General features: G+C 47.5%; 1 pseudogene; it reads left to right on the top strand.

Annotated features, from left to right (window-relative positions):
- The window catches only part of LOC119379459 (transforming growth factor-beta-induced protein ig-h3-like), a 183299-nt pseudogene that overhangs the window by 63371 nt on the left and 100221 nt on the right, over window positions 1–19707 (top strand).

Below are 19707 nucleotides of genomic sequence, written 5' to 3'. Positions count from 1 at the left end.
TTAAGCAGATTCATTTGGTGTTGTTATTTACTTGTGATTGGTACTTGTGATTAATTTGGTGTTGTGATTTACTGGTGTTGTGACCTACTTGGTGTTGCGATTGCCAAGCGATACCCAATCGAACCCTATCAACACCTAGTCTCTACTCGTGATTTACAATCTGATCCTGTGAACACTTCGTGCATCCGCGTGTGAATGCACGTGTCGACACTTGGCTGGTCAAGCCAGGACCAGCCAAGTGTCGACCAGCTCCCCTCTAGCCCAACCTTGTGCGACTCAGTGCAAGCTGCGCGAATTTTTAAAATTAGGTTAGCCCAGAATTCACATTAGGAATGACTTACTATAATGCTGATCTACATTCGCACTTTGGCATGAAGTGCATTACTAATGAATGGCGACGATGAATTCAACATATTTTAAATGTACGGGTGAGAGCTGTCAGTGTAGGACATAATTAAGATAGATAGTATATTGTCACGTAGTCGTGACGTCGACGAAGACCGCAGGCGACGTGTCCGAGATGAAACTTTATTTGGCCGAACTTGTGGCCGAGAAACGGAAAGTTAATTTACAGCAATACACAGTATGCACTGAGAGCGGCGAACAGAGCATCGACCGTCGATCAACTGACAAGTGGTGAAGCGCGTCGGCATTTATACACGTGCCGTCGTATATTCCAGCGTTATTGCTGGTTGTCGCGCAAGCTCTAGAATAAGCTCGAGTGTTCGCGACTTGCGCGCAATCTTAACAAAACGATCTACAATAATCGCGAAGCTTCTCGAACAATGAGGTGCGGTTTGCCCTGAGCGTTGCTGACAGTCTTTGTGGGCGAAAACCGAATACAGCAAAAGTGATAAGAAACGCTCGTGGCAATATGAATCTATGCAGTTATAGTACGATGGCGGGAAATAATAGAATATCGTTAATTATTAGCAGCGATAAATATCATTAATTCGTAATCAATTATAATTATTCGTTTAATATAGGTGCCATTAATCACTGACATGCGCCACAAGAAACATTTACGAGAGATCACGATTTAAAGGAACACTGCTTTGAAAACAGCGCGAAAATTGAACAAAGGCTAAGGAAAAAAATTCGGCAGGTCTCAAGCGTTGAGGGAATCGGTTTCATGCGAAGCAGTCATCGAGTACTATTATGCTGTATTTTACGGCTTTGAGCCAAGCGTTACGAAGTGGATCGATGTGCTTTCGTAAGTGTAGTAGCTGTGTGCACATCGTGGGCTTACCAGGTACGTAGACAATACTGGCGTTTAAAGGGTAACTTATGGTGCGACGTAGAGTCAGCCCTCACGTTAGAGCACATACGTCAGTATTATCGAAACTAAGTGCGCTTTATACTGCAATCATGTGAATCATACGTAACTTTCGTTAATGTGTTCCGCCGGGGTCGAGAAATGCGTCAGTATAGCTTACTGAATCATAGGAATAAAAATGTAAGGTTTATTAGACTTCTATAAAAGCGGAGCCAACATTGGAACCACATAAATTAATCTGATATGACGCCTGTATCGTAGGGATGCATATGTAGTGTTGATTGCTTTCTTGTAAAATTAGATACCCAGCACCACAACCACAATGGATGTTGCACCGACATTACGCCTGCATAGTCCGTTTTTCCAAGCCAGTTTATATACCTGGCGTGGCTCTGTGGTAGGATACCTGATTGCCACGCAGAATTGTGCTTGGGTTCGATTCCTGCTGGGATCCTAATCTTTATTCTTTCCATTTGTCAGGTCAACGCTGCCGATATCGGTTTCTCTTAACGCTCTCGCATTTTTATTACCCATGTCTGTTTCGCCGTTCCTGGGTAGATATAAACTGTCAATCACCTGTGGCACATACCCGTACACTGCGGCCCGTGGTAAACGGGTATGTGCCACACGTATCTAGAGGAAAGTGTTTGCCGACGTACACGACAGGATTTTCACGTTATTCACGTCAAGACCCGACAGTCATATTCGTCAAATCCTCTTACCCTTCCCTGCCAATTTTGGTCTACACCAAGTTAAAGGAGTCCTGACACAAAAATTGCACCATTTCCCGCTAACGGGGACCATGAGGCGATGCGAAGCCGGAGCACTTGCACGATCGCGTTCCGTTGGCGTTCGTTGGGCATGCTACCGACCTCGCGTCGTGCAACGCGAAGAGGAACGCTACGCGCGTCTTGTCTTCTCTCTAGCCTGGCCATTAATTCTCACAGGGCGAGCGAGGAACGCGGTCGACAGGCGCGCTAAAGGGCGGCAGCGTAGGAGAGGAGAGAGAGGGGGAGGGGACGAGCATGCCCTGGTGCTCATCGCGGCGTTGCGCAGGAGAGAATTCCGGCATGTCTAGCCTGCGTTTCAGAGTAAGATTGGAGAGGGGAGAGGGGAAGGGGAAAGGGAAACGGGAGAGGGAAAGTGGAGAGGAGGTGGGGAGAGGAGGAGTGGAGAGGGAAAGCGGAGATGAGGGGGAGAGGGTGAGTGGGAAAGGGGAGGGGGAAGTGTAGAGGCGTAGTGTAGATGAGGTGTGTGGAGAGGGTATACGCATGCGCAGTAAGGATGGTCACGCCGCACACCACCACCACCACCGGATTGAACTCCGCTATAAGATGCTTCACATCTAAAAATTTTCGCCCCGCGTTTTTTTGCTGCAATGTGTTTCTGGGGGCCTGTTAGTCATAACACGGCACGTTTCCTGCAGCGCGCGACAGATAATTAATTACAAGCTCCTCATTACTGACACAGCCTCAGTTTCGGTTTGACAGAGCTCCAAAAACGACAAGCCGCCGGGTCACCACCTATCACCACCTAGCGAGTGAAACGCTCGGTCACGTGAGCACACAGAACAGTGACGCATTTCCGCGCGGTCTGTCGCCGTCGGGCTCATCGACGTCTGATGGCGACGATTTTCTTGCGGCGGGGATGGAAGGAATTTTCGACGTGGCGAATCACTTCAGGTTTGACCCGCTGGCGAGGAGCGATTCGTCGGGAAGCGCGTCAAACAGAAATGGCGGCTACGACATTATCATAACTTGTACCGGCTGCAACGGTTACGTAGGGGAAGTAGGGGGGTCACCTCGGGTCACCTCCGAGGGTGTCAATGTACCAGGTGCGGCCTATAATGCTGGATCGCGCTCGCGAACTTCAAAATTCATATAAAATACCTTCCAAGCTTTATTCGCTGTCGATATTTTGCAGATGGTACACGCACGTACACGGGAATCGATCCAGCACGCTATCTCGGCCGCGAAATTTTGTGCCAGTACCCCTTTAAGGAGGCGATCAAGAGAGCACCCAGACTTAGGCGGATAGATAGATAGATAGATAGATAGATAGATAGATAGATAGATAGATAGATAGATAGATAGATAGATAGATAGATAGATATGCCCAAAGTGTCAAGTGTTCGCTAAGAAATGCTTCGAATTTAAAACAATACAAGTGCTGGTACATTGATGAGTTATGCAAAGCACTAGGTGCGAAAGAGCCTGATGCAAGAGAAACAAATTGCAGAAGGCTGTGTTGAAGGGCCAGTTGCTACGTGTTACTGCGTTGAAAACAGAGCGAAAAAGGCCCGAATGCTAAGAAAACATTAGAACAACGCTTGTGTTGTTTGTTACCCATCGTCCCGTTTTCGCGCTGTTTTCAACGCAGTAAGGGACTATACACGCGCTATCCGCAAACCCGCTCCGCACGTGGCGGGACACCTGCCGCCCGCAAAGGGAGGAGGAAAAACCGGAAAGACGCCAATCGTCGCACACGGGGTACCGGTTTTTCCTCCTCCGTTTGCGGGCGGCAGGTGACCCGCCACGTGCGGAGCGGGTGTGCGGATAGCGCGTGTATAGTCCCTAACAGGTATACCAACTGGCCCTTCAAGAGACCCTTCTGCAATTTAAAGGAGTAAATAATTAAATTGATAGCTACAGGCAAATAATAATTAAGTGCAGATAATAGTAAAAAATAACTGAGGGATATGATTGCAAAGCATAAGATGATAGCCTAAAGAAAGAGGGTGAATGCATTGGGAGATTCTTGCTAATAAACCTTTTTCAAGCAATCCCAGAACGCCCCGCGGGAGCGTGAAGCACTATGGGAAAACTGTGTACATCGAGCGAGCCAGCCGTTCGGTCGCCCGCTGCTCGTTGGCGCCGTGGGAGCGCGACACGAAAAGAACACGTTGAATATTCTTACATCGTAAAACAATTCCCATATCCGAACGCATCTGCATGTATCTCTACGCATGAAATGTGAAAGGAATAACGCAGTCAGTGTAGGTATTGCCGAGCGTACGTATGTATATCGGACGTAGCACTTAAACGGCATGTGTGTTACAGCGTGCCTGCCGTCAAGACGTACTGCTGTCATCAATATGAGCTGAACACCGAATTATTGTTTAGTGTACGAATACTTGTAATGCACTAATGTAAATGTAACGCACTTAATCGCTATACACACACTTCCGTTTGAGCATTTGGTGTCGTGAACACTTTTGCGCTTGCTCGCTGCGTTTAGCCGCTAGCCTATTTCAAAGGTAATTTCAAGTTGCAGGTCATCTTGCTCACGACTATACGTGTCTGCGGCATACATTCACCTGCTAGCCAACGCGCGAAAGCACAACCAGCGTTTCTCAAATGCAACAACTGCAGTTAGTATCAACGAAGGGTGGCAAAATCTTGTCGTTTGATGCATATATGGTGCGAGCGACGCGCACGCGGTCTATGTATACTTTATTTCAGTATACTTTATACTTCAATGTATACTTATTTTAGTAAACACCGACTATACTCTCTCGAGTACTCTTTGAATATCGCAACCTCACCTTGAGCTGGTCTACAGTGTCGATGGACTTTGTTTCCAAATGGATCCGCGAATAGCATAGACCGCTCCGTAACTTCATCTAGGAAGCCGAATTGTATTGTTTTACTTAACTTATGGTGTAGGGGCAGGGGACATTGCCCGGCTCGCACGTGACTAACTTCGTCCTATGTTTCTATTAGTCATCTCTAGAACGGACGAAGCCTCAAAACGGTGAACTGGGCACAGGCAAAACCAGATGTATGTACTAAGAGACAAGAAAGGCAAAGGCACTAACACAAGGGTAGTATAGCTGAGGAGCTTTACGGAGCTCTGTGCACTAGCCGGGGCAACCGGGAAGATAATGTAAGAAGTAGCCCAGAGGAATTGGACATCCACAGGGGAAATAAAGAAAAGACTTGGAGGGGAAGCCCCTGGTGAGGATCATGTAACATCACATCTGTTGAAAGAGTGGACAGACTGTGTTATAAAAACTGGCCACCCTGTATACAAAATGTCTCTTAACGGTGAGGGTACCCGAATCTTGGAAGAATACTAAGATCATCTTAATCCATAAAAAAGGGGACGTCAAGGACTTGAAAAATTGCAGACCGATCAGCTTACTGTCCGTTGTCTACAAGCTGTTTACAAAGATTAGGGCAACATTAGAATTCAGTCAACCAAAGGACCAAGCAGGATTCCGTACAGGCTACTCGACAATAGACAACATTGACACTGTCAATCAGGCGATAGAGAAATGCGCGGAATATAACCAACCCCTATATATAGCCTTCATAGATTACGAGGAGGCATTTGATTCGGTCGAGTATCAGCAGTTACGCAGCCGCTACGGAGTCGGGGCGTTGACGAACCATATTTGAAAATTGGGACGTTACACCCCAGATATTATATAATATAACCACATTTGAAAATACTGAAATAAATCTTAGGCTTAGGCGCACGTTAAAGAGCCTCAGCTGGTGAATAATTCCGGAGCCCTCCACGACGGTGTCCCTCATAATCATATCGTGGTTTCGGGACGTTAAAGCTCAAGAATTATCATTATTATTATTAACAACACTTGATACTGGTAGAGTGTTGGTTTATGTAAATTGAATTACCAAAAATGAAAGCTCGAAGCCTTATATTAAACCTGGTTGAATGTTTTCTCCGCAGTGCATTGTGGTTTCAACCGCACTCGTCTTAAGCGTCTAGTCGTGTTTGGATTTCTCATCTTGCAATATGACTGAAAAAAAAAATACAAAGACCAGGACAAGACATTTCTGGACTTGTACCCCGCGAAAATACACACTCCGGTGTAGCTTTTCGCATGCGACAGCAGCGCCAGAAGACGGCCTAGCGAGCAAAGCAAGCAAAACTAGAGGAATATTATAACCTTCTCCCTTTATATATGGTTTTTTTTTTATCCTGTGACAAGAGCATCTGTAATTCCGAAGTATCCACGTGCGCATTCACGTGGCTACTTGCGAATTATTAAAATAAGCAGATGATAGAACATGCACAGCATTAATTTAGGCAAAACTCGGTATGTGACACTATCGCGTTAATGATGAAGCGTGTGTACGGGGTTGTTTTTCAGGTATTATTTCTGTTGTCGCCGAGCGGCCTATGTAAATAATAATATTCTAAAGGATTTTACGTTCCATAACCACATTGTCATTATGAGGCAAGCCGCAGTGGATGAATTCTGTAATAGGTTTAACACCTGGGGTTCTTGAACGTGCACCTACATCAAAGTAAGCGGGTGTTCTTGCATTTCGTCCCCACTGGAATACGGCCACCATGGGAGGCAATCGAACCCGCGACCTCGCGCTTAGCAGCGCCCACTTTATCTGCCAATCGCTCCCACGGCGGATACACATTATGTCGGTGGCGCTGTAATAAAATTTAACCCCTATAGCTGACGCTTAGAATACCACAGTAGGCTATGCTCTGGAGATACATTCATTAATTAAACTACTTTAGCGTCCTTAGTCAATTGGATTGGTCGTCCCACCCTCACCCTGAGGCATTTTCCATCTCACCCGTTGTTGCACAGCCTCCGGGTATCGGCCCACACGAGTTTTGGTACAAACGGTTTTCACGCCGCCGAAAGCCGGATTTTTAAAATCACGAGCCATACAACGCTCTCGCCTTAATGAATGATAGTTACTTATCATCCTCTGACGGTGCGAAGTGTTTATTGACATTATTGTATCATTGAGACGATGATAATGAGGGATGCGATGAAACCGAAGAATTTGATCATCTAAGATTACTGGCCAATTAGGTCGGTAGATTAGCAGGTGAACGTCGTGTCTACCAAGTATGAAAATAATAAAAGGTAGTCCGTGCATCTCAGAGGGGGCCACACTTCCTGAGAGATGTGAGTCGCGCACTACAGCACACTGCTTTTAGCGTCATTTGTTACAGCACGTGACTTCAGTTAACCTCCCATTGCGAGACGCTGATTGCGGTCACTCTAAAGGCGCCGCGCAGAAAAACAGAAAGGTGGGGCTCGTCATGTAAGCAAAACAGGGCACATCGCCTACGATACGTAAGGGAAGGCAGGGAAAGAACTCCGCTTGCAGAGTTATTTCCCTGCATCGCCTTGGCAAACGTAAGGCCAGCGTTAATAAGAATATCTGGGGTTTTACGTCCCAAAACCCCGATACGATTATAAGCGACGCCGTAGTGGAGGGCTCCGGAAATTTCGACCATCTGGTGTTCTTTAACGTGCACTGATATCGCACAGTAGCATTTCGCCTCCATCGAAATGCGACGGCCGCGGCCGGGATCGAATCCGCGACCTTCGGGTCAGCAGCCGAGCACCATAATCACTGCTCCACCACGGCGGACAAGGCCCGCGTTGACAGCAATGTTTACCTTCTGGCGGCACGGTAACAGGGCAGTTCAGTGCCTTCCTACTCTTGCAATAGTGAACAGCGAACTTATTGACCAAAAAAAAAAGGACATTTGTGAAAGGTGCTCAGCTTGCCCCAAACATCGCCTGGTGAGGTGCTACGTTGTCTTACGGTAAACAAACACGAGACACAGAGAATAAAAATAAAACGGGTTTTCGAGACCTTTCCAGGTCCCTTGCTCACATAAATGTAATATTTCAGCTTGTAATCAATATGTTAAACGGGTCCTGACGAGGGGCCTTTTAGCGAACTTTACCATGTAAAAATAGAAACGCGCTATTCTGTCCCGAATAAAGCTGGCCGCAAGAGCCGGGTTTCAAGCCGCGACCTCCTACATTTCTGCAGACTAGCATAGGCAGTCAAACAAGAAGGCGGGTTTCTCGATACTTTATATGAATCTAATCTGTTTCATTACTCTTTCACCAACACTTTCACCAACGCGGCCTGTGTAGCATGTCATGCGTAAGTCAATGCACTTTCCGGCGTTCAGTTATGTTATTTAAAAACAAAAAGCGCGCTGTTAAAACTAAAGCGACTTTATTAAAACCATTCTTTTTAAGAGCATCGAACAATATTCTGCTTGCAAAGGTATTCTTCCTTTACTTCTGCTGCTTATTGAGCTTTAAAGAACAATGTCTGTGGCAGCGAATATAACACGGCCAGGCGTCTTCCTTGCTGTGTCCTTGTCCTCTCACTCGTCTGTTGCCTGTTTTTTGCGCTAAACTACGCTATGACAGGCGTCTTCACATAATAGCGCAAAATAATGATTTTATAAATTGAGGCCAACAAAAATTAGGGACGTCAAGACTCCGCACATTCGGAAACTAGCGATCGTCATCACCGCCTCTCAAGCTTGCATTATTTTCTGGAAGTTAGTTTTTTCACGTTACAAAAACAGCAGCGCTAAAGGGCGCGTTCTTGCTTTAAGAAACCCGTCGGAGCCAACAACAATATCATCGGACGAAATATATTGAAGAGGCAGGGGATGAGAAGAAGGACAGCACGCTCTTTCTAGAGTTCGTAGTTATCAAGCACAGCCAAGCGACTTGTATGTGTGCTCCGCGGGAAAGTAGGTCATTTTTGGGTACTCTAGTAAACCATTTTTCTACTGCCACACAAAATAATTGATACTATAATATATGGCACTAATCTGTAGAACAAAGAATGCGCTTTCTAATTACATTAAAAGCATACATTACTAAGCAAATCTGCGAAAAAAAATAATAATAGGAAAACTTAAAAAAAAACAAGTACACTGTGTAAATAAATCAATGCTGCTATATCCAATATCCCTGAACATTTGACAATTCAGTCTGCAGCCATTATTTAGATACAAAAGAAAACGTTAGCCCAAGTGGCTGTAGTGCCACCGCGCAATGCAGTTAGGTGATGCGGTGAAACACAGGCTTGCGCAGCATGTCTTGCAGAAAACACTCATTTTCTGTTAAATTTTAACACGAAAGTGTTTTATTCCGGGGTCACCACGGCTCCACTGACTTATTTCTGTCACGGATATGAAGTTGTAAAATGTAAAGACTGACAGATGGCAACGAAAATACTAGAAGAAAAAGTTCTGTCACCGGGAGTCGAAATTACGACCCCTTGCTCCGCAGCGCGCAGCGCGAAACGATTAGGCCACAGACGGCACGTCCTTCGCCATGCTAACGGCGAGCTTTTTATATACACCATTTGCCGATGGCGGTACTCAGAGATCGGTGGTCTATCAGCGTGTTTTCGTTATCGCTAGCGAGATGGCGCGAAGTGCTAGAAGAGCGCCGCCCCACGCGTCGCGATGAGTGCGCGCCTCTACAGGGCGTGGCCGCTCGTGCGCGCGCTTATCTGTTGATGACGGTGATTTGTACGTCTTGTGCTCTCACCGCAAGTTTGCGTTGAGAGCACGAAGGTCACTTCGCTCACTGCAGCGGCCGCTTTTGCGAAAGGAGCGCGCTGCGCACACGAATATAAGCTACAACTGTGGCACTTCGCGCTCATCCTGTGTATGTTCATTCCGTGCGTTCTTTCTGCTTGAGCAGCGCATTGCAAGTTTCGAGCTGCTTGCCATTCTTCGTGTCACATTACAATTTGTTGTTATAGCATTCATTCCTTCGCCCTTGGGGCAAAAGATTGCCTAACAAGCGATCAACTACGTCTGTGAAGACACGTTTCACTTTCGTGTTATACCGATTCCTCTGGCAGAGAGATAAGCCATGCTTTTTTGCTCTATTTCGATTCTCTCTTTTCTATTCACTGATTTTCTGTTCTATTTTTGGCAATGCATATTCATTAGTTGTGACTCCATATCAGCGTTTACTTCTTAGGCGAAGAACGGCACAAACAAAGTGACGGTCAGGCGAAATGCCGCGCGGCACGACGGAGCGAAATGGCGAAGTCCACTGCGGGTCGCCTTGTTCACCTCGTTGAGCAGCCGCCGGCAAGGGGTCCCGCCAAAACCTTGCAGGTAACTGCTGTCACCTTCAGAACACGCCACATATATTTAGAACGGAGCGCGGCCGCGACCACTTGGTTCGAAGATCAAAATGAAAGTCACCGGCGGTTGGCGTCTCCCGGCTGTTCGACGCACTTTCGCTCTCTCCGATCAGTGGCGTACCAACCTGTTCGCGAGCGGCGGGGCAGGCCTCTGTCGGCCGTGTGTATAGACAGAGGAAAAGAGAGCTTCGTTTTCATTCGATCTGATGTGATTTTTCATATACCGAGGTGGAATTTCCTTAGCAGTGTTTAATCACATTTCAGAGAAAGTACAGTCAGTTCCACGTAGCATACACTGGGACAACCACACATATACATGTTATGCATGTATTGCAAGCAACACTTCTTATACAATACCCACACAACTTTATGCATCAATGCAATTATGTCGATGACAGTCTCTCCAGGAGTATAGATTTGTATCATTCAATGTAATTTCCTGAACGTCCAGACGCTGCTCACTAATAATTGCGTCTTATTTAAGGTAGGTAGCAGTGACTGCACCTTTTCCATAATTAGTACTACACTTTCTTGCACATATTCAGGTTTGCGTATGTTATATTTGTCTTGCTTGCTCCTAGTCGAAATCTTATTTCTACCGCATTGCTATTATTGTTACTACCATTATGTCACTATTATTATTAACTTGTCAATCGCAAGTTTTTTTTATGTAAGAATTTCTGGTATTAGGAGCGTTGTACAGTCTTTATACTGATCGTATTTCTATTTGCAACTTTTCTTGGAGGGCACTCCGGCCCCTGCAAGTAAATATGCATATGCAAACGGTGTAAGCACAAAATGTCTTTAAAAAAATGTGGGAAATTATAACGTTAAACTACCCGGCATTGTTTCCTTCCGCATTGGTCGTTAGCTGTTTATCACTGGTCCAAATTTTCTGAGTCATGCACACAGCGGCTGCTCATAACGCGATGCTACAAATGACCCAAAAATGATCAATCGCGTAATGACCGCTCGCGCACGACTACGTAAAAATAAGAGAATATACTATTTTCAATACGACATATTTTGGCCGTTGGTTCTTGGCCATTCGTCAAAAATTTTCGGTATGCCATAAAATCGCGCGCTTGTTACGTGACGTCACAAATCTGTGAAATCTCACGGTGTCCAAATGACGTGTGCACACTAAACAGCGCATTACTATGCTGAACAATACCAAAACGTCTTTTGGAATTACCGGCCAGTGTCTCACTCTGAATGTAATTCAAGAAGGATGCCCGCCGATCGCATTGGCAGCGGCTACTTATCGCAGCTGCTCGGATCCACTCATACAAGTCAGTCAGTCAAGAACTTTATTCATCGTTCCTGAGGAGTTTAGGCCGCCGGGGGATCCAGGGGGGACACCCGAGCAGCCGCTACCGTAGGCGACACCGGAGTCGGGGCGAGAAGGTGATGGCGTTCCGCCAGTTCTTGGGCCTCTGGACTGCCTTGAGTTGTTGGTGGAGCTTGGAGCTCCTGAGTGCCTCTTCTCAGTCGGACTCACTTGGTGAGAGGTCCCTGAGGTAACGCGGGACATTGCCATAGCATGTGCGAGAGTGAACAATAGAGTTCTCTGCAATCTGGGCATTGGGGAGTGATGTCTGTGTTGTAATGGCTCAGTCGGCCCCGTGATAGGTACGATCTTGTTTGTAGCATGCGAAAGGCTACCGCTTGCACACGTTCGAGCTTTGTGTGTGGTAATGGGTATTGGCTTCTGTTGTTGCGGTAGTGAGAGGTGATTTCGTGGAAGGTTAGTAAGGGGTCGTAAACTGTATGTCTGGGCCCAGCTCTTCGGTGGCTAATTGATCGTCGCGGGCGGGTGATCTCTCGCGCCCGGTCATGAGCCGTTTCGTTGAGGTTGGGTTGTTGGGAGTGGACGTCTTTGCCCATGTGGGCAGGGAACCAAGAGAGGCAGTGCGAACCCGTGTGCTTTCGTGTTTGTAAGATTGGGCTGCTTCACGCGCGATGTTGCCGGTTTCGTAAGCCCGAATGGCGGCGCGAGAGTCTGTGAAGACGCTAGTGTGCGAGGGGTCGGTCATCACTAAAGCAATGGCGACCAGCTCGGCTATGGCGCTCGTTGCTAGCCTAACCGAGGCGGCTGAGCGTAGGGCTCCATCGCCATCTACTACTGCGAGTGCAAAGGTGGAGGAGTTGCCGTATTGCGCCGCATCGACGAATACGGTAGAGCCGCGATTCACGGTGGTACGGTCGAGGATAGCGCGAGCGCGGGCCAGGCGTCTGTCTTTATTGTGGTGTGGGTGGACGTTTCGCGGGAATGGGGCTACCATGTAGGTTTCTCGAACATCTCTCGGGAGGGTTACTGCGCGTTCAAGGTAGGGGTGTGAGGACATGCCGGCTTCGTTTAGTAATACAAGTATAATAAAATTTTGCAGTTGTAGTATAGCGATGTTGAGCTGTTTGTGCGCGTATGCAACTCTGTGAACTCATCCTTGCTGAGAGAGAGGGAGAGAAATAAACAGCGCTGCGCGCGTGTGCTTCTTTGCCTTCCGAGTTGTATTTTGCCCTGAAAAATCCGCGATGACTCAAGACCAAGTAGCCCGGCTGTCAATTCAGCCTCCTTAGTCCGGAAAAACCGTGGACCGTGACCATTTCCCGGTAGATCAAATTGCTGGACAGCTTGACAGCTGGGCCTCCCAATGTACCCCGTCCACTGCCTTATTACTCGCCAAGCCGCCGCAATCGCTACAAGCTACCGTATGATGAGCAAGGCGAAGAAGGTTAATCCGCAGCTGAAATCTTCTTTATCTCCTTCCAGTGTGGCCCAACTGATACACTCAACAGCTCTGCATACTCATGGAGTCGTAGCAAATTGGATATAGAGCGGCGGGGATGCCATTCCTTTCCGATGAAAGAAAATGAATTTCTTGAAACAGGACGAACGAGCGTTTGATCGACCCATAAAACGTTTACTGGTTCCTGCCCGTATTTGCGTTGTCGTTTATGTAAATGTCAGGCCAGTCAGAACAGAATAAAATAATGACAGAGTGCTCTTACGTTGTAGAGCCCCTTCTCAGCGGTAGCCTTCTCTGCAATGCTGTAGCGCAAAACGCGAAAGCGGCGCACAGGCGGCTTGCACCTACAGTGCGTGCTCGTGAGACACGGAATCTCCACAGCAGAAGCGCAGGACAAATTTCATTATATAATTAAGCGATTGCTGTGCAGAAGTAAAACTTCGCCTCGGTTGATGGCTTCCCGGCGTGCAGCGACAGTGACAACTGTCGAAAATAGGGGGGGTGGGGCTAGCGTCCCCTCTGCCACCCGGTAGATTCGCCTATATTTCTGATGATTCAAATCATCTTCCGAGTCTTCGCTGCTGCCATCGTAAAAATTATGAATCAGACTTACCGGAATCCGCCGAAATTTGCCGTTTCCGAGAGGCCGGTGCGCGCGATGTCGACGCTAGTTTGAAACGACGAGCGCTCGGCCCTCTCGACTTAAAAGGCAGTTCAAAGCTCTCCCTGCGGCGGAAAAAGTAAATGACACAGTGAAACTAGAAAAATAGGGCCTGTTTTATACGACGGATAACGTTAGCTGTCCATAAGCGCTTCTAACGCGGGAACGTTTTAAGTTGAAACAATCGATAGCGGGCTATCGATGGGCGTAGGCGCATACAGGAAAGTATTAACAGCCAAAAGTGGCTTCCGGAGGGTGATCCAGCAGGTGGGGCGTGGGAGCTCGCGCCTGTATGGCTTTCTGTTCAGATGACCTTCTTCAGTCGTGTACTTGTGCCTTCCTCGCCCTTTCACCCCTTTCATTCTTTAAGGCGCCCTGCGCGGAACGTTGCTCGTTGGAGCAGTTTGGACGTTGCCGAGCCATGGATATAAAAGGATGCGTCGGCTGAACTGATGCGTTGCAGAATTGCCGCGATTCGGCCACATCCGCTCGCTAATTCGTACGTATACGTACGGGTGTGGGGTCTCAACTTATGGTGCAAACGGTTCACACAGTCTAAGTGTCCGTTTAGGGTAGGTTTAAGAGGAAGGTTTAAACAGTTCCTGTGGTACGATACCATCAAAAAGGTTAATAAATATTCCTGCCGCAGGTGAATATTCTTGAGCTCGTCATGGCCGATATAGAAATGTAGTGGCTGGTCTGTGAATGGGGTCGTGCTCTTAAGGCGCGTTAAACATGACACCGGAAGCGATGTAACTCTCGTCAGATGGCGGACATGGTCGTTGTACTCGAAAACTGTCGCTTAACATCGCATTAAGTCATGTCCTGAAGGTGTCGAGCCAGATGCACTCGAATGCGTCATTTTGGAGCCACGGTAACTGCACGCGCCCAACGCGCTTCCCCCGTGTAAGAATAAACGACGCAACTGGTCTTCGTCTGCCACTGCTCATTTTGTCATTGGGGAGTACAGTAATCGTTGGCTCCTTTGACCCAGCTGCGTCCCTTCTTACTGACGTCCGTCCAGTATCCGAGAGGACGTGAGCCAATGCTTGGTAGAACCTGGCATAAAGCATTTTCGTCTGAAATCTACGCAAGTGTTCAGCAAGTTAATGTGAGGATAAAATAACAAAAGCAATGCAGCAATAATGAAACAAAAACTCATTGGCGTTACAGAAAATATAGGTGTAAGTAGTAGGGCTTACAGCGCTAACGTCCAGAATGCAGTTGCGTGCTCGAAATCGGTGGTTTTGTCGTGAGTGGCCCGATTGGCATTCGGGGCTCACGGAAAAGCGCGGTGAAGGACCGAAACCAGTTGTTGATGCCTAAAAAGCGTGGGACACGCTAGTGGAGCAAATAATCCGTAGATAGAGGAGTACTCGTGAGAGGAGAAACACGAGTGGCTAATTGTATAGAGAGGATAAAAATAAGAAAGACCAAGCTGATTTACGAATGCCGCAAAAATTTCAAGCTCATTGAGCTCGCTGCTGGTGGTGAACGGAAGTATACATATTCACAGCAGGATGATTCTGCTATAAAACTGGAACCTATCGTAATCATATGTCGCTCAACAAGACCAGCGAAAGGCGTACATTTTTCAGAGGTTTCAGAATTCGATGGAACCCATTAACTCCCTGGTCAGCGGTCATCCAAGGGACGTTTAAGTACTGGTGGCAGAAATGCAGGGATGAGGGATGCTGTAGAGGAAGCGTAAAGTGGTATCTTACAAGATATTACAAAAACAGACGCTTGTATGAATAAAAAACATGGTTGATCCCTCCGTCATAGGAATCGGAATAACACGGAAAGTAAAACATGCCCTTATAGAAGTAACTGAATCTTACTGTACATTGATATAGGAGAGTTTGTTACAATTATATTGATGGCTGGCAGCTATAGCACCGTTTAACGTGGATGCACCCTTTGATGTTTGGTGGTACCTCTCCATGCCGACGACTAAGTCCATGTCCAATGATGAAACAACCCCTCGTGGTAGCTGTAGTAGTAGCGGTGAAACAGTAATCAGAGAACGAGTTGTGATAGCCAGAAGAGCGTCGCATATTGGATGCAGAACGTCGTCACTATCCTGCGGCATGTTAAAATGTGATTGAACACCACGGCCGCACTAGAGGGAAACGCAAAGCGCGTCGTTGCCGCCCCGATAGCCCGGCCACAATTTTTTTTGGGGCGAGCGCGTATAGGCGGGGAAAGCCAGGTGAGGCAGGCGCGCGTCGCATAGCTATTTTTGGTTTGATTAGCGCGACGCTATGAGCGAGGCCGACGCTTTCACGACGCTTGCGTTAAGGTCGCCACCTCCCGGTGTGTTAAGACATTGACAAAATTGCATTTCTATTGAAAACGCGCGAATGGGACGAACGTGTAACGCGTTGCAGGTACTAATCGCGGAAGCCACATAATGATGAATTACTTACTTTTCCGCTCCCAGAGGGCAGCACCACCCCGCCGACCGGGAAAGTGGTAGATATAAAAGGCGCGTTTTGTAAAGCCCCTGGCGTCTGTGACCGTAGCGCCGTGGATAGTGCGCCCGGCATCTGTTGTGGCGGACCGAGCGGTCGTGGGTTCGATGCCCGTTGACGTAACTTTTTTTCTTTGCCATTGATCGGCACATTTTTTCGACGTCATTTCGTGACGGAAATACGTCACTGAAGTCTTGGTGTAACCCCTGCATAAATCACTTTCGTGTTAAAATAGGGTGAGATAGAGTGGTTGTAACGAGGGGACTTACTACTGCTTCAAACGGGATGCTCATTAAAGATGATCCTTCGTACCTCGCGCAAATTCTCTGCAGCCAGAAACTTAAAACCGTAACAGTTTTTCAGATAATAATTGCCAGGCTCTACAACTCGCTTAAGAACATTCAATGAAGAGGAATACTTAAAAGTTGGTTAATTATTTTAAACGATTGATTCTTAAAATATCATCTGAGCTAGTTGTTAAGAGAACAAAGAAAGGGCTGATGGGTTCTCGTAACGCGCACGTGCATATGCCAAAGGTTGCCCCAGGTTTTAGTTGGAATGTGCTGTGTGCGCACTATGGGCGTTTTCGAAGGCATCTACTGTTTGGAATTAGGATCATTTATTCATGGTTACTGCAGTAGAGAGTTGAGCTTGTCAATGTCTTGATAGTTGCCATTGCTATGTGTGAAGATCTATGTTGTGTAACTGAGAGAAAGGAGAACTTTTATCCTGAGCATCCTAGTGTGCGACCTAGGAGCCTATTCAAGGCAGCCGCTGGCTATGGCCGTCTTTCGTACACGGTCTATCAGGCTGCGCTATTTCTTCGGCACTGAAAGGTGACCTCCAATTCCGCCACGGCTTCGGCGCTACGGTGCAAGTTTGCATCCTCCTGCCATGAGACATTGGCTTTCTCATTACTGATGTTGCATAAATAAAGCGAACGAGTAGCTCGGAGCTCCTTCCTGCTGATCGAAGAACGCTTTGCTGAATACGACTACCTCAGCGAAGAAATATCTCACATGAGGAGGCGAGCGACAACTGACACGGAAGTTAAATTACCATCCTTCATTTCATCACACTTAGCAAGCCGAATGTGTTGCTATGTGAACTACGAGTGATTTAGAAGGATTGTACGCCATGTCTTCACTATTATATTGAAAGTACGAAGTATTTAACAGGCAAGGTAGTAACGCTAGAAAAAAGTCGCCCAGATTGTGCAAACCGAATGATATGAACTGGTCGATGTTGCGTTTATAATGATTCTGAGGTGATGTTCTTGCTTTCGACTTATGTTTGCCAGGTGGGTGACGGCGAACGGGCAGCGGGTGGTAGTGGCGGACGCCAGCGGCCCGCGCGGCGGCGTCGTGCACGTGCTTAGTGGGCCGTTGGCACCTGCCGCTGATCGGGACTGTGCTGACCTACGCTGTCTGACTGCGCAAAGTACGACGGCTTTCTACGCTCGTCACGGGCACGGGTGTTTCCGAACTGCTTCGACGTAAGCCGCCTCTCCCCTTTTGAACGCTCACCGTCGCTGACTGTCGTCACTGTGCAGGCGGCCAGCGCACGCTGTTCCTGCCCAGCAACGACGCCCTTTCGAAAGTACCGCCGGAGGAACTCAAGCTTATACCAGAAAAACATCACTGCCCTCAAAGGTGCTTGCATGTTTTACGCGTGGCACCATGAGAATGGTGCCTCGTAGTGCTTCCTCTAGTACACCAGCATTCTTACTCTTCCTGTAAGGTTGCCTGTTGTGCCCCATTCGGCGAAAACGAGACCGTGTGGGATGCTGTGATTTTCCATAGTGTAGCGTGATTTCCCTTGTGTAACTTACAATAGACCCATATTAATGGGAAACTAAAGACAATAACGCCAAGGAAGGTATCAGGGGATGTTTTTAGTAATAAATGTAAGGTAATTGTGAAGATAAGAAAAGTGGACGAAAAAGATAGCTTGCGCGGGCAGGGACCGAACCTGCGACCTTCGAATAACGCGTCCGATGCTCTACCAACTGAGCTACCGCGGCGGCCATCCCCCGTCCACTTTATAAGGTATATGTGTGCATTTAAACGTGGGAGCGTCAGTCAGCGCCGCCAGTAGCCATGACGGCGAGTGTGGCACACTCTTTTTCTGCCTTGTTGGCGTCACGTAGCACGTGAACTTATTACGAGCTGGCAGCTGACCAATAATCCCTCGCATACCACCTGAAAGCATCAAGTCTGCCAGAACGAGACCCTCGCTATGAATGAAGGAAAGAAGTGTTAATTAACACTTCTGAATAAATTAACACTTCTGAATTAACACAATGAACGCCGCCATTATGTGCGAAATTGTTCGAGAAGGGTGATTTCACAATCTATTAGGCTGATGGATGCAAGAATCATGACCCTTGCTAATGTGAAATGCCTCGTAGATTTAGCGGGCGTTTTTATCCACGTGTCTGAAGATGACATTCCGTTTTTGAACAGCGAAGCTGCCTCAGTTCCAGCCAGGGCCGGCCACCTCTCAGCGCAGCTGTGCAAAGCGGAAGCATACGATAGTCGTGTATAGCAAGGGGCGGGAAAGGGAAGTGACGTTGAGGAGGGAAACGAGGAGGGGAAAGCCACCAGCTGTGCTCAGTCTTCAGGCCACTGGTGCGTAGCTGCCCAGTTTTTTCAAAACCTCGATTACAACCACATGTATAGCAATGTGAAGGCAGATGTGAAGATGGGGTACCCTTTCAGTTGCTATTATGCTGACGCAACCTTTCGTTGAGGCATGCGCCGATATATTTCTTTCCACAAGAGACGGGAATGCTGTAAACAACACAGCAAGCATAAGAGACAAAGCGTTCACAGTGATTCACTGAGCACACCTTCCCTACCGACCTTCCTGTTATCTTCCTGTCCACTGCAGCACATGCCCCTCCAACTTTGTTTCGAACTAAAAATAAAACATTCAGATCAAATTCCTTGGCGATGGTACTTCAGAAGCCGAAGTGTGATCTGAACTGCCGATCTGAACTGCCGAACTGTGTCGGCCACGTGTGCGCATTTTGTGCCTGCTCTCGCTGCTGGAAGGGAAATGCATGGTTTGACGACAGTGTAATATGTCTTACTGAGGGTGCGATATTGTGTGACAATGAAACAGCGACTCAAGTGAGCCTGCCGCTGTGTATATTACCAAACGTTATGGGATTACGGCTTTGCTTGGGCATCCCGCACGCTGCTGGGCCAGCCTAAAACGACTCTCTTCTCGCGTTCTTTCTTTTAGATGCGAAGCATCTCTAGCTCGGGGGTATGTCCTGCGGCGTTGGCGTTGGCGTCCGCACTTACAGTACGCATGCGCAACTCTCCTCCTTCCCTTCTCCAATAGCTGCGCGTTACTCTCTCCACTTCTCTACCAGCACCTGCTTGCGCTTCTCCTGCGTTCTCGCTTCTGCAAGAACATGCGCTACTCTGGTTGTGGCTACTCTGGTTGTGGCTATTTCGCGCAAAGAAGCAACAAGGGAAGGGTTAAGGGAAGTGCAAACTTTCGACTGTTTGTTCCAAATTTTCTGCAGTGCTATATATTCAGATTCTGGGGAGAAGCATGGGACACCACTGCTCGAGAACTGTTGGAAGCTTTTCATATAAAGCAC

The sequence above is a fragment of the Rhipicephalus sanguineus genome, chromosome 1 (assembly GCF_013339695.2).
Source record: "Rhipicephalus sanguineus isolate Rsan-2018 chromosome 1, BIME_Rsan_1.4, whole genome shotgun sequence".
NCBI lineage: Eukaryota > Metazoa > Arthropoda > Arachnida > Ixodida > Ixodidae > Rhipicephalus > Rhipicephalus sanguineus.
The sequence above is the reverse complement of the archived record's forward strand: the minus strand, read 5'-3'. Positions and strand labels throughout refer to the sequence as shown.